At 44.0% G+C, this 23,290-nt stretch overlaps 1 protein-coding gene across 1 annotated transcript in view; it reads left to right on the top strand.

The window, feature by feature from the left end:
- The first annotated feature begins 1,345 nt into the window (after nt 1-1,345).
- Nucleotides 1,346-23,290, top strand: part of LOC142584461 (MFS-type transporter SLC18B1-like) — a 137,046-nt gene continuing 115,101 nt past the window's right edge. The window contains exon 1 of the mRNA XM_075694606.1: nt 1,346-1,435. The gene's annotated coding sequence lies outside the window, so the exon portion shown is untranslated. The remainder of the gene's footprint in view (nt 1,436-23,290) is intronic.

Below are 23,290 nucleotides of genomic sequence, written 5' to 3'. Positions count from 1 at the left end.
GGGTCCAGAAATGGTGGGTAGGGACTCGGCCAGCAAGACAGGGGGATACTGATCCCCTTCGAACACGGTGGAACGTGTCCGTACGTGTCCACAAGGAGCACAAGGGCAGGAGCTTGAGCCACGCCGAAACATTTACAAGAGCTGCTGTCTTGATCGGCTCACGTTAGTCTCGGGCGCCACTTGTAAGGGCATCATTTTTGTACCCTATTGCCCAAACACCCTCTGAAAAACAAACGACACGCTAAGAATAGGGAACGAGCAAGATTGCATAATTAAACCGTATGACCCTATTAGCTGTAAGATAAGTTAAGCATTATAATGGGTGAATAAATGTTACTGAAGTACTTGATTACGTCATTTCTCAACCATATCGGGTGTGCATACACCTTCTGCAGCGTGAACAAGACGTTTCACGTACCCAGCAGCTACTGCATCACTGATATAACCTACCCGATATTCTTGTACGCAGCCTAATGCATAAAGCACTGTGTTCAATTCTCAATGTTGAAAAGACGCAGGAGAGAAAACATTTCGGTTTCTCCATAAACGAAAAGAAAATTTCCAAACCATTTCAGCACGTCCGATGTTTGACTTCTTTCTTCTTCAACATCAGCCCTTGTGCGGGACACCCCAGAAAGGAACAGCCTTCCACTATACATCGCATCTCTGGTCATGTTTTGCGCCATCTTTCACCTTTCTCACCGTTTGAAACACAACCCTTCGTTGGGAAGCATTAAAGTACGTACGCTCCAGATACAGCTACACCATCTGGCTTTGCAAAAAGGAAAGCGGTGCCTAATAAACTATATAGATAATAACGAACCCAACTGATATCCTTGCACATCATTCTTTTTAGAGATCCTGCCATCTGTTTTTTTCGCGGCGAGTAGTATCCCGCATTCGGCACCAATAAAAACATGCAGTGAGGCCGACGCTGTGCAGCTGGGGATCACTTATCAGGGGTCGAGTGTAGCACACCTCTAATATAATCAACGAAAGCTCGCCGTTGGCCGGCGCTTGTTGTGTAGTTTCTGTGTTACTTTTTCAGCGCTCCATTCTCGAACACTCTTTTCTCCGAGCACACTAAATGTTCGGAACTTAAGTGTTCGGGAGTTGAGGCAATATCAAACATCGAAAATGCTACACATATTTAGAAATGCAAAATATATGACGCGTGTACACCCTTGCATCTGCGCGTGTTAGAACACTTGCCGAATACGGGAACGTTGAACGTTGGTTGCTTCCTGTCGCAATCAAGCGGAAATTATTTACGAAACCGGATAATGGCTGCATCATACTTGCTGCAGCCCACGTACGTATCCTCTACGAAAGAGAAATGAAAGGCCTCCTGTCGTGCGAAATAGAATTCGTGGTGCATAGTACGCGGCGAATTGGCTGACTGGACGTGCGTGTCTTCACTACAGCGAGGAAAACGGTAAGAATTTCTGAAAGCGACGTCTGTGCCACTCTGAAAGAAAAGTATACATAGCTGTGACAGTCACCGTGCAAGCAGCACAACAAGATATATATGTGTGCGTGTGTGTGTGTGCACGTGTGTGTGCGTGTGTGAACAGCGTTAAAGCGCACTGCACTGCTACGCGCAGCAATAGGTGATGTTTTTTGTACCGTGGCTTATGTTGATCTTGTATACGATGCGCGCTGCATTCTTTTATTTGTCTATATGACCCTTTAAGAAAGCGTATCAATCTGAAGTGTTTTCTCCAACTTCCTTTCTAGTCGCCCTTGCTAAAGTTGTGACATGTTAAGGCGATTACCATTTTTAGCGCACTTATCGCACTTCCTGGGGCCTGACCCCCTATTCAGCTCTAACCATTTTACAGTCAACATGAGTCAACATGAGCCTGATGATGGAACAGGGTTTGAAACCAACCGTCGGCCCAATTTTGGAGACTGGGTTTGTGCCGCTGTCCCATGAACCTTTTTAATGCCAACTCGTAGCACCGAGCATCTGGCACTTCGTTTGCGTCGCTCTTCAATGACACCAACTTGGGCCACTAGGTATGTGCCGGAATTGCCGCCAGGTATATGTTGTTCTTCGATGAATCACATGGAAGTCAACTTGAGTAATGGAGCAAGTGCCCCTGTGTATGCGGCGTACTTGAATGACAAAAGAAACATTTAGAAATTCTGCCGTGCTTGGCGGAATCGAACCTGCGCCACGCGCGGACTCAGTGGCGGCGCAGCTGGATGGCGCTGCGCGTGCAGTGGGAAGCGCGAGAAAGGACCTCGGCTGCATACAAATTTTGCCCTATACAGTGCCTTGTGTCACTACAGTGGTTCAATGCTAATCGCTTTAATATCGACATTCCTCGTGAGCTGCATTCTGTTGGAATTTCCTTCTTATATTATTATTAATTGTTCTCGCTGTCACGTCTAACTGGGTAGCTATCCCATCTGTAATGCTGCGGACTCTCTTTGATTAAAAAATTAATTGGCGGATCCCAAGCTTATGCAGAAATTGGTATTAAGTTCCACAAATGGTAAGTAAATGTTACGCGAACTAACGCTAATGACTGAAATGCTTGCAGAAAATGACGAAAATTATGTGTTATTCTATGCAAATAAAAAGAGGTGGAGAGAAGTCATAAGGGAAGGGCAAGGAGGTTAACCTGGTTGTGCCCGGTAGGCCACCCAGCACTGGGGAAAGGGGAAAGCGGATTCAAAGAAGAGAAGTGAGAGAGAAGTTCACACTTTGCACAGTTACATATACAAGTTAGGCAAAGGAGGTCATCCAGGCTGATGCATTTGGAAAATGCAGAAGCACCTTTTTTGCCTGCACATAGCAGACGCACGAGGCCACGGGCCCAACATGCCTCTATAAAGGGCCTGTCATCCAGTTCCCCAAAGCTGTCCGAAGGGCATTTTTCTCATCCTCGTATGTGGGGTAGTCACATAAGATATGTTTGGCGGTTTCCTGAACATCAGATGTGCTGCAATTGTAACTACCCGCCATTCCATTTAAGAATGAGTTGGCGTTTGTGAAAGAAACTCGTAATCGCAAGCGGCACAGTAGCGTTCCTTCCTGTCAGTTATAACCAGGTAAAAGTTGTAATTTCATATGCGGGTCCATCGCATATAGGCGCCTATTGGTGAACTCCGGTGTATTTGATTTTGTTATAGGGATAATATGGTTATGACCGCTGAGGTGCCGCGCTGCATCCGTTCTCGACAACGGTATCAAGATTTCCATCACATTCTCCATATGCCTCACATGCAGCCTTGTCGGCACATTCAACACACATGCAAACCAGATGAACAATTGGTATACTCGCGGACAACTTTCTGTGGCTATGAAGGGAAAGCTACGGGCGGGTGGCTGCTGCACATGTGTTACCGCACCTAGTAGTCCGACAGCGTTTGACAGTGCTTTTGGTTGCTCAGAACAAACGCTGAATCGACGCAGCTTCCACGTGCGACGGTTTCGCATTGCCCTAGACGCAAAAGGGAAAAGCCGCAAAATAAGTAAAACTTTACACTCAGTGGTGCATTGTGTCTTATTGAACTGTTGCTAATAAGGTGTCTATGTTTTTTCTTCTCCAGCCTAAACTAACGTGGATTAAAACGAGGGTCTCTTTTCAGAAGCGCTCTCGTGCGCACTTAGCCTCCGTAGGTTTTCCTTATAGCCACAGAAAGTTCTCCGCGATTATAGCAGTGATACGATCACGCTACTTTCAAGCAGTGGACAGAGGCCACGACGTTGCATTTCAGTGGCTACCTGGGCACTCTAATATCACTGGCTACGCATATAAAAGTGTTAATGACGCAACGAGAATACAAAGTTCAACAAAATGTAACGCGGTCGGGCAAGAGTAAGGTAATGACGCGAGTGAATAAGAAGACAGAGTTGTCATTTCTCTCTTCCTGTGTTCTATTTCGAGAGAAACAAGAATGAAGGAAAAGATAGCCAGGTTGACCGAACGGGACTATTATAGCGTTTTCACTACACTGCTCTCAACGAGGCGGTCTCAGTTTCTTCTCTGCGTAGAATCGGGGAGGCCGCTATCTATCATCTGCGCATTAAATGATGAATGGTTGCTTGTTAGGCATTGCCTTACTTGAGGAATGCCAACAATGCAGCCAAAGTACATGCGTTGCATTTTCAGCCGATGTATAATGTGTTACGAGGGTTGCAATGTGGGCTTGTTGGTAATGCATCTTCAAGGGGAGTATGGTAGCGCGATTCAAAGACGGGACAAGAGAAGACACAAATGGACACACACAGCGCTAACTTCCAACACTGTTTATTGTCGAAAACCAGGTCGTACTTATACACTCAGACCACATGAGTCACAGGCACGTGAACAGATTAACAATCAGAGCGATACATTTTGTGATATGCTAAGCCATGCGCAAAAATTTCAGTTCTTTTTCAGAGAGAGCCAATGATGGTTTGCTGATACATGAATCCCCTAGGGCGTCAATCTGCTCGGCTTCTATTATAAGTCTAGTGAGTTCGCACTTGTTTCTACCGGTAATGATTGTTGATTCGAAGAGAGGGGAGCACTTATGTTGCTTACAATCAAGGGAGAGAAACCCATCTGATACAAGTTTGTCGACTTTATTTTTGTGTTCGCGCAGTCTATCATTAATGCATCTGCCCGACTGTCCGACGTAATACTTCCCGCACGATAAGGGTATACGATATATAATTGAAGTCTTACATTCTCTGAACTTCTTCCTATGCTTAACTTGGCAGCTAGGGGCACTTTCTTTCTTTTCTGGTCTTGTTTTCTTGCGCAGGCTGATTAGTTTGTTGGGTGCTGAAAAAACCACATCAGTGTTACCTCGGCGGGCAAATTTTCTTTAGGTTGTGCGACAACCGGTGGATATAAGGATTCACTGTTGGTCTTTTTTTTTCTCTCGGTTACTATCTCTTTCCGCTCGTTCAGCAGTCCCTGATTGCTGCACTTGCCGAAGTACTCCCTCTGCAACTGATGTCAGTACATGATAGGGATAGCCTGCTTCATGTAGCCGCATGGCTTGTTGTGTGAAGGCTTCGTCAGTGCAATGATGGCATGATTTAGTTAGTGCGTTAGTGAAAAACATTTTCGCAATTCCTCTTTTTACCAGTTTAGAATGGGCTGAATGATATGACAAGAACGATTTATTTGTCCGGGGACTGTAACACCAGGTGACTGGTGTTACAACAAGCCATGCGGCTACATGAAGCAGGCTATCCCAATCATGTACTGACATCAGTTGCAGAGGGAATACTTCGGCAAGTGCAGCAATCAGGGACTGCTGAACGAGCGGAAAGAGATAGTAACCGAGAGAAAAAAAGACCAACAGTGATACCTTATATCCACCGGTTGTCGCACAACCTAAAGAAAATTGCCCGCCGAGGTAACACTGATGTGGTTTTTTCAGCACCCATCAAACTAATCAGCCTGTGCAGGAAAACAAGACCAGAAAAGAAAGAAAGTGCCCCTAGCTGCCAAGTTAAGCATAGGAAGAAGTTCAGAGAATGTAAGACTTCAATTATATATCGTATACCCTTATCGTGCGGGAAGTATTACGTCGGACAGTCGGGCAGATGCATTAATGATAGACTGCGCGAACACAAAAATAAAGTCGACAAACTTGTATCAGATGGGTTTCTCTCCCTTGATTGTAAGCAACATAAGTGCTCCCCTCTCTTCGAATCAACAATCATTACCGGTAGAAACAAGTGCGAACTCACTAGACTTATAATAGAAGCCGAGCAGATTGATGCCCTAGGGGATTCATGTATCAGCAAACCATCATTGGCTCTCTCTGAAAAAGAACTGAAATTTTTGCGCATGCTTAGCATATCACAAAATGTATCGCTCTGATTTTTAATCTGTTCACGTGCCTGTGACTCATGTGGTCTTAGTGTATAAGTACGACCTGGTTTTCGACAATAAACAGTGTTGGAAGTTAGCGCTGTGTGTGTCCCTTTGTGTCTTCTCTTGTCCCGTCTTTGAATCATGCTACCATACTCCCCTTGGTAATGTGTTAGTTCTGTAAGAGCAGATAAGACGGCCATTAGTGAGCGCCTAACGGATATTACTTGCCAATTTACAACTTGCCTTTTATCGGCAGGGGACCAACTAGTAGTAGTGTGTGTTAGAATACAGGCAGCAAGTTGTGACTACATGGCCGCCCGTGGACAAGCTAAAGTGCACATAATTCTTACGAACATTCAGGTATTCCGTGTTCAGATCTCGACGTGTCCTCAACATCGTTCGGATGTTTGTTCGCCTCTTCGCTGTGCTGGAGGAACAACACCAGAGTCCTTCAACCATTGTTTCATCATCATCATCATCATCATCATCATCATCATCCTGGTCACGCCCACTGCAGGAGAAAGGCCTCTCCCATACTTCTCCAACTACCCCGGTTGTGTACTAATCATGGCCATGTTGTCCCTGCAAACTACTTAATCTAATCCGCCCGCCTAACTTTCTGCCGCCCCCTGCTACGCTTCCCTTCCCTTGGAATCCAGTTCGTAACTCTTAATGACCATCGGTTATCTTCCCTCCTCGTTACATGTCCTGTCCATGCCCATTTCTTTTTCTTGATTTCAACTAAGATGTCATTAACTCGCGTTTGTTCCCTCACACAATCTGCTCTTTTCTTATCCCTTGACGTTACACCTATCATTCTTCTTTCCATAGCTCGTTGCGTTGTCCTCAATTTAAGTAGAACCCTTTTCGTAAGCCTCCAGGTTTCTGCCCCGTACGTGAGTACTGGTAAGACACAGCTGTTATACACTTTTCTCTTGAGGGATAATGGCAACCTGCTATTCATGATCTGAGAATGCCTGCAAAACGCACCCCAGCCCATTCTTATTCTTCTGATAATTTCAGTCTCATGATCCGGATCTAAGGTGTTTGTGCATGTATTTCTGCGAGTGCATTTTTAAGGCACGTAATACTCCCTGGCTATCTGAACGAATTGCGATAATGTCAATCTTCTTGTTGTTGTTGCGTACAGCAGGGTAGCGTATCGTACTGCTGCCGAGTTGTAGCGACACCTGCCTATTCGAAGCTCGGCCGACGTTACTATTGGGTAGCGTGGCATTGTCGGCGGGCTGCAGGCATCCGGTAGACCATGGCGACCGCGCAAGGACGAGACGATTTCTAGTGCGAAACTTGCACGGTTTATTCAAAGGTTGGCGAAAATTGAAGAGAAGAGAATGAAGTGATCTCAAAAAGTACATTTCAGAGCCCCTTAAATAGGCTCTCTACAATCGTGGGAGGGATCTTGCTTCCGTCGACATCACTTGACCGGCACAGAGTCTGATTCACGGAAAGAGGGCTCCTCCTCCTCCGGTTATACCGAGTCTGCTGCAAGGAGGAGGGCGTCCGCCTCCGGTTATACCAAGCCTCAGGTCCGGGAATTGCAGACGCTTGTCCTTCTCTTTTGGGCGTTGCTGGTTCGCGGAAGTTCCCCTGTAGTGCTTGACAGTTCGAAAAAAGGGTCCCTCTAAAGTCGCACACACGCACAAAAGAGGCCTGTAAACACTGCGGGGCTTCCGCCAGACCGGCAGGCACTTGAGATGACCACGGCAGATTAGGAAGTCACACTTCATTTCGACGAGGCATGGTGAGTGAAAGTCCTTTCTGCACGAGGTGCTACACGCCAACCGTAACAGGAGAAGTCACGCTTCATTTCGACGAGGCATGGTGGGTGAAAGTCCTTTCTGCACGAGGTGCTAGACGCCAGCCGTAACAGTGTGCAGGCAAATAGCTTTTGTAGTTACCTCGAGCTCTGTGCCTGTAGGAGACGGTACTGTTTCGTGACTGCACGTTGTCTGACGTCTTGGTCCCTGAAGGACTGTACTAGTTTTTTTTTTCTTCGAGCTGTGAGTAGCGTTGACGTAGTAGGTGTGATGGTGAGGTGTGGCTAAATTATAACCAGGAGCTTGTCGTCTGTCTTGGTAAATGTACCCATTCATATTTTGAGGTATGGGTAGGACTCTAATGTTCGGGATAGTATCCCATGGCAGTGGAGTGGGCTGGATATGAACGGTTGTTCGTAACTATTTAGCGTTAACCAGAAAGAACTGAGCTAGATTGCTCTTAATTACAAGGTATGTTGACGAATTCGCTTATACTCAGCGGTGCGAAAATCAGCTACCTATCTTCTAAGCTTATTATTATTCTTTAAGTCTAAATTGAACATGGCAGCACCTCCAGAAATGTTCAGTGTGAAAGAGCACAGGACCACAGTCAAGTGGGCCTGCTTCTCAAAAAAAAAAAAAAGGTGCGAAGGAAATTCAAGACGATATGTCACAAACTTTGAACGAGAGTGGCCCTTTATATGCCACCGGTAAACATTGCGTTGTCAATTTTAAAACTGGTCGTTGCGTTGTTGAAAGCGATAAAACCATTGGAAGGCCTGTTTCTGACTCTATGCTGGCAAATATGAAAGCCATTCATGACACGTTCATGGATGACCATCGAATGTACGCTAAGAGGATTCGTCCATATCTGGAAATATTCCGCGGGAGAGGTGGTGCCTCTTGATGACTTAGAAATGGGAAAGCTTGCAGCAAAATGAATACAAAGACATTTGAAAACTGAACAACAAATGAAATGTGTGCAGACATCGTGGGCTGCTATGCAGCCTTTTATTTTGCAAGAAATGGGTCACATTTCCTGAATAAACTGGTAACTGGTGATGAGACGCGGACCAACTGCTATGATCACAACACAAAATAACAGTAGGTACCGGAGTGTAAGTATGTCGGTTTCTCCATGACGAAGAAGTTCCGTATGCAAAGATCGGTACATATGCAAACTAAAAGTTTTCTCTTTCTTTTTCCGGGGAATGCGAGGTTAAGAAGGGAGTTCTACAGGTGGACTACCTCCAACAGGGTTTGACCAATAATTCAGAATATTACTCTGCTTTAGTTACGAAGACAAAACATCAAAAAGCGTTGAAGAAAGCTCTTAAAAAATGACATCTGGTTGCATAACAACAATGCATCTTCACACACTGCGGGTAAAAAAATGACAAAAAGTGACCTCCTTAGGCTTTTCAGTGATGCCCTGTTTACCCTACTTGCCCGATCTGGATCCTTTTGATTATCATACTTTCCCAATCTCAAAAAATGGCTCAAATGACAACGATTTGGGAGTGTTCAGGAGGCAACTAATATTACAAGTGAGTTGTTACAGCAGCAAGCGGAAGAGTTTTATTTGCAGCGACATAAGAAACAGCAGGACAGATGTCGCAAGTAAATTGACTACCTGGAGAAATATGTAAAATCTTGCCGCAGTTACACCTTCCTAGCGCGTTCTTTTTTTCTGGGTAAGGCTAAACACTTATTAGCACTTCTTATAACGTCGCGAGCGCCAGATAAATAAGATGAGGCGTGGTTGGGCGCAGGGAGTGCATTTGATCGGCGGTGTAAACAAAAATACAGCAGGCTCGTACAGAATCCTAATCCCATTTCCGGGAAAGCCGTTCATTTCGTGAAATCACATGAAAATATTCAATTAGCTTAATTTAAACCACGCACACTAAAACGTTGTCCGTACATGATTCGCCTGTTTGAAAGATTGGCCACTTTTAATGCCTTCGAAGAAATTAATAAGGTATTTTTACCGAACTTTGTATTTGATCTACATGCATTCCGCTTCGCATCCAGGTTTGCTAGCGTTCCTCACCTTTTCGCTGAATCTCATCTCGGTGGTCTGTATAGTCTCTCGTGGCATCGGGACAAATTGAGTGCCCTTCGTAAAAGAAAATAGTAACGCTCTGGACTGTTCGCATACGTAATTACTACTAAGGCCGTAACTACCCCACAGAATGTCGACTTCTAAGCATCACCGATGAATTACCCTTAAGCGGAACGATATCGGTCTAAACGGTCTCTAACAATCCTTACAGACTCACAAACGGCGTGCCGCCACTACCTACGCGGCAGAATAGGGCACGGAGCGCTCCGCATACTTCGCTCCGGAGACCACATAACACAACGACAAACAGAAGAACGAGTTAGGCATACGATAGTATGGACGCCGGGACACACGGGAGTGGCAGGGAACCAAGAGGCGGACAGGATAGCTCGAGGGTACGCTTATTACCGAGCATCCAACGTAGGTGACCTCGAGGAGACCGAACCTGTACCCCAAGACTATTCGGCGATACTAAATTACTACAAGGGTTGCAGAAAGCGGTATCCACCACCGCACAACTCCCTTTAGCAGAGAGGACTCTGTCGCGTGGAGGCAGCTACAAACGGGCTCTTATGGGAACCTGAACGTACTCAGCAAAATTTATCCTACACAATACAATGAGAAATGCCCCTGGCGCCACGAAACATCCACGCTGTATCACATAACGTGGGCATGCCAGAAGATAGACGTGGTACTCGTTATACCAAACCCGAGCGCGGAGCAATGGGAGGGAGTGCTCTCCAGCGATCGCCAGGTCGACCAAGAAGGTCCGATTCGCCGAGCACAACTGGCAGTAGCATCCAGCGGAGCCCTGGACTAAGGGCAACCGGCCGTTTTGCTAGAAGATGGACGGAGCCATCTGAAGACCGCAGAAGACCAGCGAATCTAGAGCTAATAAAGTTTTGCACTAACTCACTCAATACCCAAACATAGGCAAGGAGCCTTGTTTAGCTCACCGAAGACACAGCAGAAAACATACTACGAACCTTGCGTAGCGCAAGAAATTAGAAAAAAGACAACCATTCAGTAATTATTTACGAGGCTCCTAATTAAGCTAGGAACGCTTAAGTTTCGCCACACATTAAAAATACGATTCCTTCGATTTAAACCAAATATAAGATGGTTGTACAACAGCATTTTTTTATAACTGCGTGATACTGGAAAACACTGAAAAAAAGATGGTCTTTTAATATCTTTGACCGGTAGTTAAAGGGATCTTTATTTTTACAAACGCTGTATGTGATCTACATACATTCACCTTAAGAGGAAGCTCTATAGCTCAGACCAAACTCCAACGCGTTCTAATCAAATAAATGCAAAGTGCAAAAATGTTTTTCTGAGATATCCCCTTGAGCTGTTTTAAATAAATGTGCTGCATTTGAGAGAGAAAGTTAAATTCTACTGACTGTTCAAAGCAGAATATTGATTTAGGGCCTCAATTTTGTTGAAAGGATTTTCTAAATTCGAAAAAATAAAAACACGACATTTACAAATTAATAGCTCTCCGTCAGGGACAGACATCGGGGTTCTGTAAACGGCATCCATTAGACCATTCGAAGCGGGCAAATTTGATATGTCAATTTATATATCACGCGAATTTGTTAAGGTGCGCAGGAGGGTTCTGCAAAAGCTGTATTTACACAATACTAAATTTCTTCAGATTCATGTGTAACATATCAATTTTGTCTGCTTTAGATGTACTATGAGATGCAATTCAGAGAATTGTGATATCATATTTAATTGCTGAGCTACGGAGTTCTAAACTTGATAATGTAGTTTTCTAAGTATTTGCGATTTTTTCTAAATTTAGTAAAAAATTTAGGTCCTAAATAAAAATTTTGAAACCGAAAATCATTGGATTTTAAGTTTTTCTTTCAAATTCAACAAATATCGTCAAGTTTAGTGCAATGGTTGCCGAGAAAAACGAATTCTGCTTTTACACGTACTTATATAGGAGCACCCGAGCTAAAGCTTCTTCTTAGCACAAATTTTCGCCAGCGGTCCCTACACACTTTCGCTAAACTAAATCTCGGTGGCATTTGTTAATATGCAAGGGCCACAGGCTAAATCCTGCACCGCTTGTAAAACGCACTTGTAAAGCTGCGAAGCGTTCGAATACTTCATTGCAAGGACCACAACTAAACGATCCGCTTTGAACTTCGCCTACACGTGACCCGTAGCTAGACCCTTAATTTCACTAAATATAAACAAGGTACCCGTTCAGTTCACCGACAGCGCCAGGGAAATGTACGTCAACACTTGTGTAATGCACAAAAATATCAACAAAACAAAACCGTGTTCTGTAATTATTTCTGAAGTTCTCGATCAAGCTGGGAACGGTACAATTTCACAAAACAATGCATCTAACATGCATCCCATTTATACCTAATGTGAACTCGATGTCAGGCACATTTTCTTTAGAGCTATGTGAAACATTGCGGGCAAATTCTGTATGACACTTAGGATGAGTTGAGTGAGCAACTTTCTACAAAGGATCTAATTAATCCACTCGCATTTAACTTCGCATTCTGATTGGCCATACTGGTGCCCTTGTTGTTCGTAAGCGTGATTTTGATGTTATTTGTAGTTAGGCCAGATCAGCGGGCTAAAAGTTGCGCCACTCGTAAAACACATTCATAACGATTCAGAACTCGTGCGCATGCAATTTATTGCAAATTCAGCAATTACAGCCCCCCCCCCCATTTTAATTTTGCCTACAGATCATCAACAATCCGCCCTTTATTTCATTAAGTAATAAGTTGGTGTAACATCCAGTTTCTTCGGGACATGGAATCAATGTAAAATGGTCATATAACGCTTTTCAGCACTTGCTAATTTTTTTTTTCCGAAGGCTGTATTTCATTCACAAGCCCTTAATTTCGCACACTTATTTGCCACACTAGTCCCAGAATTTCTGATACATTTGATCTTGGTGGTAATTGTAGCGGTGCCAGGCTAGCTGGCTAAAATAAAGGGGTGGAGGGAGGGAGGGAAGCACAGACAACGCGATACAGGGGAGCTTCTCATCCCACCTGCAGTTGGCCGCTGAGCCCAGTCTAATTCAGAAACTACAGTAATGACCGCTTTGCTTTTTGAACCTGTGCCCGAGTGCAGCCACGGTACCGCAATATTTGCCTCATGAAATGGTTTAATATGTACTCAGTTTAAGACAGACCAAAAATGTCGCCGAAAGTGTGATAAAAAGCCTCTACATTACAGTTCACAAAGTATTTTATAAATACACTAGTAAGCGTAAAGGCTTTCTCGGATAAGGTTGTGAACTCGACGTGTTGGTTAATGGCAGAGGGAGCAATTCTGGGTTCCGCTTCCAATCTGGAACCCCTAATGGTCGCGGCTTTTATAATGTCCCACTACTTCGATCATTCTATAAACCATTTTTTCATGGATGGATGGATGGATGGAAGTTATGAGCGTCCCCTTTGGAACGGGGCCGTGGGTTGCACCACCAAGCTCTTGCTATTATACTGCCTAATGTCCTACCTAGGTTAAACAATAAAAAAAGGAAAAAAAAAACACTATGAACTACCACACCCAAATTTTCTGATCCCCTAGTGCGAACTGTGCTTTTGTACGTCTCCGTCTTTGGTCGTTTCCCTACTTTTCTTCCATCAATCCTCTAATCGCCTCTTACTAATGCCTAAAACCATATTGCTACGCAGTGGCGCCATCTATGGGCAGTAGGCATGCTGGCTTGGGCGAGCGCTCCGTTTCGCATGGCAGGTATAAGCTCGGCGATAGTTTCTGGCGTTTGGTTTCACGCTCGTGCGGTCTATTTAGTATGACCTGGCGTCTTCTACGTGGTAAACTATTCTGTGAGACTAACTGAAGTGGCTTAAGTCGGTATGGCCAGACTTTCTGCTGGCATTCAGGCAGATGGGGCACGGAGCGCGATGTGTGCACGCATAATTTTGAGCCTACAATCAGCCTCGCAGATCAATTGTGTATTTCTGAAAGTTCCACTCCCTAATGTGACCTTATTGCAGTATTATCCTCTAGTTCCATGCTGTGGTTTAGGAGCCATGAAACATACGCGACGATCGTAACAGGGTGGGTACCATTCTGCTGCGATATGGGCTGGGCTGGTATACTTTGACAAGCGCTCAAACTGTTAGCTGCAGATTACGTTGCGTGACTACTTGGTTCGGTGGATGAGGTTTCTATCCGTGAATAAAATAGTCTTGGTTAGTAATAACAGCATAACTTACAGTGTGAACTCTACTTGTCCAGCAAAGCGACCATTCACGAACTGCGCGAGCATCCCATGGGCAGTGGTAGGTGCTGGATTTACAGATATCTTTGTTCTATATACCGCATGGTCCAAGCATGCGGCATCAACGTTTATAGATCTATAAACATTGTGCGGCGTGACTATGCGAAGTCGTACTGCGATGTTAGCCTGTGTTCTCTTTCTTTTTCGATAAAGAGGATGATAACCGAAATTTCTTGTCGGTTGTGTTCGTCCCGTTCTTTACGACGCACTCACACGTATTATGGAAATTTTGTTCTCAAAAATAGCCATCGCATTATTTTTATGCGATCCATCTCGGGTATTATGGCGTTACAAGGGAAGGAGGTAATGCCGACGCACATAGCTTATTAATATATCACGCCGGTTCTCCAACTGCAGTGAGCGATGTGTTGAGCAGCGCCATCGGCCTCATGCACTAGGCTAGCGTAGACATATAGTGATTTCAAGGCTACTAGACTTGACATGCGTCAGGACGATGCCGGTGTATCACAAATATTTGATAGCGACTGCCGCTTAATGTTTCGTGGTTGCCTTGTGTTGTCTGTACACGAGCATGCGCTCTTATGTTTTAGTCCCTACGCCAAGCGATCAGATAGTGAGCAGAGTTACCGTTTCATGCTGGTAGTACAGAGACGCCGTTTTTCTTCGTTGAATTAAAACCGATATGCGCAAAATGGTTCACAACACATACACGCAGCGCGGTTGATAATGCGCCTCACATGTTTGCGCCCCCAAGAGGTATTTCAGCGTACTGCAGTTACAGATGCACGGAAAAGCTTCCCTAAAGACTTTATATGAACGGACATTGCGAAAATTTCACAAAGTACGATCTGAAACATCTCGAAATCGTTCCGCGGCATGCGACAACAATACTTTCAAGCAGCGCCGCGCTGGATCGCGCAGACCAGAGAGGAGAAAGGCTCGCCGCGCGCCCTTTCCTCCTCGCCCGATGAAAAGGTCTATACAGGGCGATCATTTTTAAGTTTTATTGAATTCTTAAAGAACAGCTGTAGCAGACGGCATAATTCTTGTCCTTGAGCTGGATTATTCTAAGAGCCGGTCATCACTAGCACGATACATAGAAACGCACATCAAACTATTTAGGGAAATTTCACTAATTAACGTCTTAATTAATTAGCTTGTGGCACGTATTCCATGTTACGAATTGTAGCCGGTGAGTGTGCAAGGCCTGTCCACTTAGAATGAATATCCAGAATGACGCCAGGTTGGAGATATGCACTATCAAAGTCGCCGTAAAAATGCGCTGTTCTATCATTTACTCTTTTTACCAAAACGCTCTTTTATGCATTGAAGCACTACCTGGAATGTCCATGTATATCAGCCCACACTTTGTGAAATATTATTTCGAAAGTGGTATCATCCTGAAAATTCATTTCGAATGTATACGTCTTACGAGCCCACCGGCTACAATTAGTAAATTGTAATACGTGCCGTAAAGTAATTAATTAAAAAAGTAATTCGTGAATTTTGTTAATTAGTTGCTTATGTGTTTCTATTTCTCGTGGTAGTAATGTCCGCCTCTTCTAAAGATCCAGCTCAAGGACAAGTATAATGTTATCTCCCGCAGGCGATTTTTTTTAATTCTACAAGACTTGGAAATGATCAACCCGTATGAATCTCCCATTGGTATTTACATCGTAAAATTTGGCACCGAGACTACGCACTATGCCTGTGGTGCAAAGAACAATATATGTTATGTGGCGCAAAACTCGGCTGCTGTTCGCCATCCGATATTGGAGACACACGCTTAAATCTTACGGAGCAGTTGTAGGAAAAGCTGGGCCTGCGCACGCTAGTCACACGCGCTCAGTGCTGTGCAAAAGTCATGATGATGCCCTGAACACAGCTGCACGCAACATCCGCCTTGTCCAGCGCAGTCTCCACACGAAGCGGTCCACGGGAAGTAAAATGCACAATAAAAAACACGTCCGGTAACGGTTAACGATGTTCCCTTGTCGTATCTCTGTAGCCAGGTGGCAGACAGTTCCTGTAGCTGTGAGTGCAGGATCTGACGAGACACACGACATCGTCGGGCCATCTGTGCACATCGTGGCTGGCAGGGTCAAACTGCCGAACGCAAAGTAAAAACAGGTGAAAAAGGAAGTGCAGCGAGTAGTTTTTTCTGATGAATCAAGCAAGCGCACTTCAGTGGAATTTTTGTTTATCGCAAGCCTGTGTTTATTACGAGGGTGGTGCAGCGTCTAGGTGTGACAGCCCTATTCCGCTGCCAGGACGCAGATAACGTAAAACTATTTCAATCTGTTTTTGTTGCAATGTAGGGTGGAGCCAGAGACATTTTGATCTATCACGGATGGCTAATGGCGGATTTGGAACAAAAACAGATTGGAGTAGTTTGACGCTTCTCCGGACCAAAGCCGTAAAGGCTGTATTTAGCGGGAAGTGCGCTTGCTCCGGACAGGCCGCCATTGGAATCTGAACCTGGCAACGTTTAACGTTAGAACGTTATCTAGTGAGGCGAGTCTAGCAGTGTTATTGGAGGAATTAGAGGGTAGTAAATGGGATATAATAGGGCTCAGTGAGGTTAGGAGGACAAAAGAAGCATATACAGTGCTAAAAATCGGGCACGTACTGTGCTACCGGGGCTTAGCGGAGAGACGAGAACCAGGAGTCGGATTCCTGATTAATAAGGAAATAGCTGGTAACATACAGGAATTCTATAGCATTAACGAGAGGGTGGCAGGTCTTGTTGTGAAACTTAATAAGAGGTACCAATTGAGGGTGGTACAAGTCTATGCCCCTACAGGCAGTCATGATGACCAGGAAGTCGAAAGCTTTTATGAAGACGTGGAATCGGCGATGGGTAAAGTCAAAACAAAATACACTACACTGATGGGCGACTTCAATGCCAGGGTAGGCAAGCAGCAGGCTGGAGACAAGTCAGTGGGGGAATATGGCATAGGCTCTAGGAATAGCAGAGGAGAGTTATTAGTAGAGTTTGCAGAACAGAATAATATGCGGATAATGAATACCTTTTTCCGCAAGCGGGTTAGCCGAAAGTGGACGTGGAGGAGCCCGATTGGTGAGACTAGAAATGAAATCGACTTCATACTCTGCGCGAACCCTGGCATCATACAAGATGTAGACGTGCTCGGCAAGGTACGCTGCAGTTACCACAGGATGGTAAGAACTCGAATTAGCCTAGACTTGAGGAGGGAACGGAAGAAACTGGTACACAAGAAGCCAATCAATGAGTTAGCGGTAAGGGGGAAACTAGAGGAATTCCGGATCAAGCTACAGAACAGGTATTCGGCTTTAACTCAGGAAGAGGACCTTAGTGTTGAAGCAATGAACGACAATCTCATGGGCATCATTAAGGAGTGCGCAATAGAAGTCGGTGGTAACGCCGTTAGACAGGAAACCAGTAAGCTATCGCAGGAGACGAAAGATCTGATCAAGAAACGCCAATGTATGAATGCCTCTAACCCTACAGCTAGAATAGAACTGGCAGAACTTTCTAAGCTAATCGACAAGCGTAAGACTGCGGACATCAGGAACTATAATATGGATAGAATTGAACAGGCTCTCAGGAACGGAGGAAGCCTAAAAACAGTGAAGAAGAAACTAGGAATAGGCAAGAACCAGATGTGTGCGTTAAGAGACAAAGCCGGCAACATCGTTACTAATATGGATGAGATAGTTCAAGTGGCTGAGGAGTTCTATAGAGATTTATACAGTACCAGTGGCACCCACGACGATAGTGGAAGAGAGAATAGCCTAGAGGAATTCGAAATCCCACAGGTAACACCAGAAGAAGTAAAGAAAGCCTTAGGAGCTATGCAAAAGGGGAAGGCAGCTGGGGAGGATCAGGTAACAGCAGATTTGTTGAAGGATGGTGGTCAGATTGTTCTAGAGAAACTGGCCACCCTGTATACGCAATGCCTCATAACCTCGAGCTTACCGGAATCTTGGAAGAACGCTAACATAATCCTAATCCTTAAGAAAGGGGACGCCAAAGACTTGAAAAATTATAGACCGATCAGCTTATTGTCCGTTGCCTACAAAGTATTTACTAAGGTAATCGCAAATAGAATCAGGAACACCTTAGACTTCTGTCAACCAAAGGACCAGGCAGGATTCCGTAAAGGCTACTCAACAATAGACCATATTCACACTATCAATCAAGTGATAGAGAAATGTGCAGAATATAACCAACCCTTACATATAGCTTTCATTGATTACGAGAAAGCGTTTGATTCAGTCGAAACCTGAGTAGTCATGGAGGCATTACGGAATCAGGGTGTAGATGAGCCATATGTAAAAATACTGGAAGATATCTATAGCGGCTCCACAGCCACCGTAGTCCTCCACAAAGAAAGCAACAAAATCCCAGTAAAGAAAGGCGTCAGACAGGGAGATACGATCTCTCCAATGCTATTCACAGCATGTTTACAGGAGGTATTCAGAGACCTGGAGTGGGAAGAATCGGGGATAAAAGTTGATGGAGAATACCTTAGCAACTTGCGATTCGCTGATGATATTGCCTTGCTTAGTAACTCAGGAGACCAATTGCAATGCATGCTCACTGACCTGGAGAGGCAAAGCAGAAGGGTGGGTCTGAAAATTAATCTGCAGAAAACTAAAGTAATGTTTAACAGTCTCGGAAGAGAACAGCAGTTTACGATAGGTAGCGAGGCACTGGAAGTGGTAAGGGAATACATCTACTTAGGGCAGGTAGTGACCACGGGTCCGGATCATGAGACTGAAATAACCAGAAGAATAAGAATGGGCTGGGGTGCGTTTGGCAGGCATTCTCAAATCATGAACAGCAGGTTGCCACTATCCCTCAAAAGGAAAGTGTATAACAGCTGTGTGTTACCAGTACTCACATATGGGGCAGAAACCTGGAGGCTTACGAAAAGGGTTCTGCTGAAATTGAGGACGACGCAACGAGCTATGGAAAGAAGAATGATGGGTGTAACGTTAAGGGATAAGAAAAGAGCAGATTGGGTGAGACAACAAACGTGGGTAAATGACATCTTAGTTGAAATCAAGAAAAAGAAATGGGCATGGGCCGGACATGTAATGAGGAGGGAAGATAAGCGATGGTCATTAAGGGTTACGGACTGGATTCCAAGGGAAGGGAAGCGCAGCAGGGGGTGGCAGAAAGTTAGGTGGGCGGATGACATTAAGACGTTTGCAAGGACAACATGGCCACAATTAGTACATGACCGGGGTGGTCGGAGAAGTATGGGAGAGGCCTTTGCCCTGCAGTGGGCGTAACTAGGCTGATGATGATGATGAATCAAGCCGAACTCAACCCTGTCGAGAACATTCTTGCGCTCGGATTTATTAATTTAGTACAACGTAATCAGATATTTCGAGGGAAATGGCCGTCTCTGCAACGATTTAAATATTGAATCATTCAAAACGACAGCGAGGAGAATAAACCAATTACATCTATTAGGAATCCCCGTGCACGCACGCATTGCTCGTATCCCACTTAAAGGCTATAAGTAAACATATAGAAGAGCGAAAGAAACCTCAGAAGCGCAACGCTTTCCAAATTGTTGACTAATCGTTTTTGTTCGAATATAAGCGACAGCAACTCCTTAGTCTGCAGGTGGAGAGGTGGATGGAAGTGTTGACTGTCGCAAATTATTCTACTGCAGGGGAGGGGCGGTTGCTGCGCAGAGACACCAGTTGCTGAGCAATCGAATGCATCGCTATCTTCTGCTCAACAATTTCCACTCATTAAAAAGGATGCCTCGCCTTTAGGCAACTTACGAAGGATTCTTTCTCGATTTAGGCAAAGCAATTCATTATTTGGGCGATATATAATTTATTATTGTTAAGTATGCCAGTCCCTATTTAAAGGTCTCTTTTTTTCTCTTAAGAGCCTTCAGGCACACTTGCTGCAGTGGTGTTCGCCATAGAGGTACTTACAGAACATATTAAAGATAGGAATTCGGCTCGGACATATCAATAAATAAATAAATAAATAAATAAATAAATAAATAAATAAATAAATAAATTAATTAATTAATTCATTTATTTATTTGCTGCTTCACAGTTCACAGTGTGGAGGGCACGGGAAATAAAGCTCAAGTGAGCTTGACTAGGCTTCCCAGCCTGTTACTGTTCGGCGGCATGCAGTGGCGGTATACATAACCGGGGCACATGCACATAAGCATAACTATAAAGAAAGAAACATACATTATGTTTGTACAAAATCATAAAAAAGCGAAAAGCGAAGGAAAACACTACATCAACGAGAATTTTCTTGTTTGAGATTCCAGATATCAGCTCCACACGAACGAAGCATGAAGTTCAGGCCTACAACATTGGATATCAAAATCATTTCGTGTTAAAACATTTAATACAGAGGGCACAGTTATTTTCAACATTTGGCCTATGTAATTTGTGCGTGTTGTTCTTGTTTCGTATTTTTTCATAAGGCGTAAAGGATACACAGAAGCGTATTCGGTTAACTCTGCTATTTCTTTAAGCATTGAGTTAATGTTCTTTATTTCGCATTTGCATCGACGAAATAGGCGTAGGTTATAAATACTAAAGACTATTGGAATATCAGCAGTTCGGAAGAGCCGCGCGGAAGGATGGTCCCTAAGTTGTAAATGACGCGCAAAGCTTTCCTTTGAAGGACGTAAACCTTTTGTAAGGATGTGTACGTGGCAGTGCCCCATACGAGTTGGCAGTAATTCACATGTGACAAACAAAAATTGGAAAAGCATAAATTTTATATTAGTCGGGAGGAGGAGAGCATTACGGTATCAGAGACCAATAAAACGTGAGACAGCTAAGCGCATGTGGCTCACATGCACATCCCAGAACAACTTTTCTCTAAACCAAACACAAGCGGTCTTGAATGCTGACACAATTCCTGTGTCATTAAAGCGATAAGTCAAAGATTTAGGGCACAATACACTATTACCCTCAGGGCGAAAAATGAGCGCATTTGTTTTGGCCGCATTAATTTCTGATGCATTTAGTTGCGACCAACGCTCGAGTATGACAAGCACTTCGTTAGCTTTTCTGATCAATTCGTCAGGATTGTTACTGCAGAAAAATACACTGGTGTCATCAGCGCATATCCCATAAAATAAGTAAGCGATGAATATTGACGATGTCGCTAAAATATAGATTAAACAAGAACTGTCCCAGTATACTTCTTATCGGCATTCCTGACGTAGGACACGTTGTTATACAAGTTGTTTCGTTGCAGATGCATTCACTGTAGAGGCCCATTCAACTGTATTACAAACATATATCCCACGAGACAAGTACAGCGAAGCCTTCGTGAAGTGAGTAATCGAAATGTCATAGCAGGATGGAAACGAAAGTTGATGGAAGAAGGCTATTGTGTTCCCACCGGCATGCGATAGGGTCACATACTTTCACATAAGACCGCAGCACTAAAAAGAAATCGGAACATTCTCTGCATGTTTGTCGAAGCCGGTGACCTTCCACTTAGAAAGTGCCTGATTGTCAAGTTAGTAAAAGCTGGTAAAGAGCGCCTGTCTCTGGTGAATAAACCGAGGCTGTATGCACGGGTGATATGTACGACCGTGTAATCCCAGTCACATGCTTCGCAAGCAGACCTGTCAGGCATGTCCCAAAGGTTTCGTCGTTCGGAAACATCACGCAGAGCCAAGGGGTTCACAATAATGTTGATCCCCATCGCAGATGGCTTAAAAAAAAGGTAGAGCTGAAAGTAAGGCTTGAAGGATGGAGACAGGAATGCGAGAAGTCATTTACTGCATCAGCGTAAGCTCATATTTTAAAAAACATCAGCCGACGAAAGCAGTCGTTTCAATTATAAACGCTATTACACTTGCAGAAACGCTGGATCTAACAAAGGCTTCCCTCGTTCCTATCGCGGAGAGGTAGTATTACAAAACACTCTAAATGTGGTAAAAAAATACCAGACTTGTTCGCTTACTGCTGGTGGCATTCTTGTTCCCTGTAGTAAGAATACGTTCAGGCCAACAGAGTTAGTTCCCTCGCTGCCTACTTTTCGATTACGCGCCTCGTACTGCAACCACTCCTAGTAGTCGGACCCCCCTCAAAGCTCCCCAGCACCTTTCACTTTCCAATAAATCTTCCATTTATCGATAATGATGCAGACTGTAGCAAGACGTGAACAACTTCAATGCTGAGCAGAGCTATACAGTGTATACTGAGCTTGATTATACTCGCATGTCCATACTTATACGTTGCGCGAGGCTCGTGCTACACATACGCACTGCCGTGCCCTTAGTGCAGGAGGCAGACCTGCAGCATCTCCTGTGGACATGATATATATATATATATATATATATATATATATATATATATATATATATATATATACACAACTTCACAAGCCTTGGCGGTGGATGTGGAACACCCTTTCTGCCTTAGGCGTCAGGTGTACGTGAACTTTTTGGGTGAAAGCACGTGGTCGAGATAAACCTACACATGTTACCTGAAGGCCTTCCAATTTATTTATTTATTTATTTATTTATTTATTTATTTATTTATTTATTTATTTATTATACCCTCAGGGCGAAAGGTATTACAGAGGGGAGTGGGTAATATAGGTTACAAAGACAATAAATACAATACAGTGAATTTTGTTAGAACATAATTTCAACATTCTCCAAAATAAACAAAGGTTGTTAGTGAATCATGAAATCGTTGATTACTCTCAATGGCTGCAATATCGGGAGGGAGGTGGTTCCATTCGACAGATGTCTGGGGAAGGTAGGACTGAAAACAAGCTTTAGTTTTGCAATTTTGATGCCAACCTTGTGACGATGATCAATGCGATGGGAGATGTATTCTGGTGGTGAAATAAAATCGTCATGTAGCGTGACGTGATGATATACCTCGTGGAATAGAGTGAGGCGACTGATTTTACGGCGAGATTTTAAAGATGGCAGAGAAAGGTTAGTTTTCATGGCTGTGATAATTGCACTACGGTTGTAATTTGAAAACATGAAGCGAACGGAGTTATTTTGTATAAGTTCGAGAGAAGATACAAGATTTTCATACCCAGGGTCCCATATAGATGACGCGTATTCAAGTTTACGTTGTATTAGTGATTTATAAAGTAGGAGTTTTAAGGACGAAGGAGCAGCAGAGAAGTTGCGACGTAAATACCCTAACATGCGATTAGCGTTATTGGTAACGTATTCAGTATGGGCATTCCATGTTAAGTTTCGTGATATATGTACGCCTAGATATTTATATGATGCGACGGAACCAAGAGGAATGCCATTAAGACAATAAGAAAGGGGAGTATTAAGGCAGCGAGAAACGCACATGAACTTACATTTGTTAATATTTAATTCCATTTTCCAAGTTTTGC

Source organism: Dermacentor variabilis, chromosome 6 (assembly GCF_050947875.1).
Source record: "Dermacentor variabilis isolate Ectoservices chromosome 6, ASM5094787v1, whole genome shotgun sequence".
Classification (NCBI taxonomy): domain Eukaryota; kingdom Metazoa; phylum Arthropoda; class Arachnida; order Ixodida; family Ixodidae; genus Dermacentor; species Dermacentor variabilis.
The sequence above is the reverse complement of the archived record's forward strand: the minus strand, read 5'-3'. Positions and strand labels throughout refer to the sequence as shown.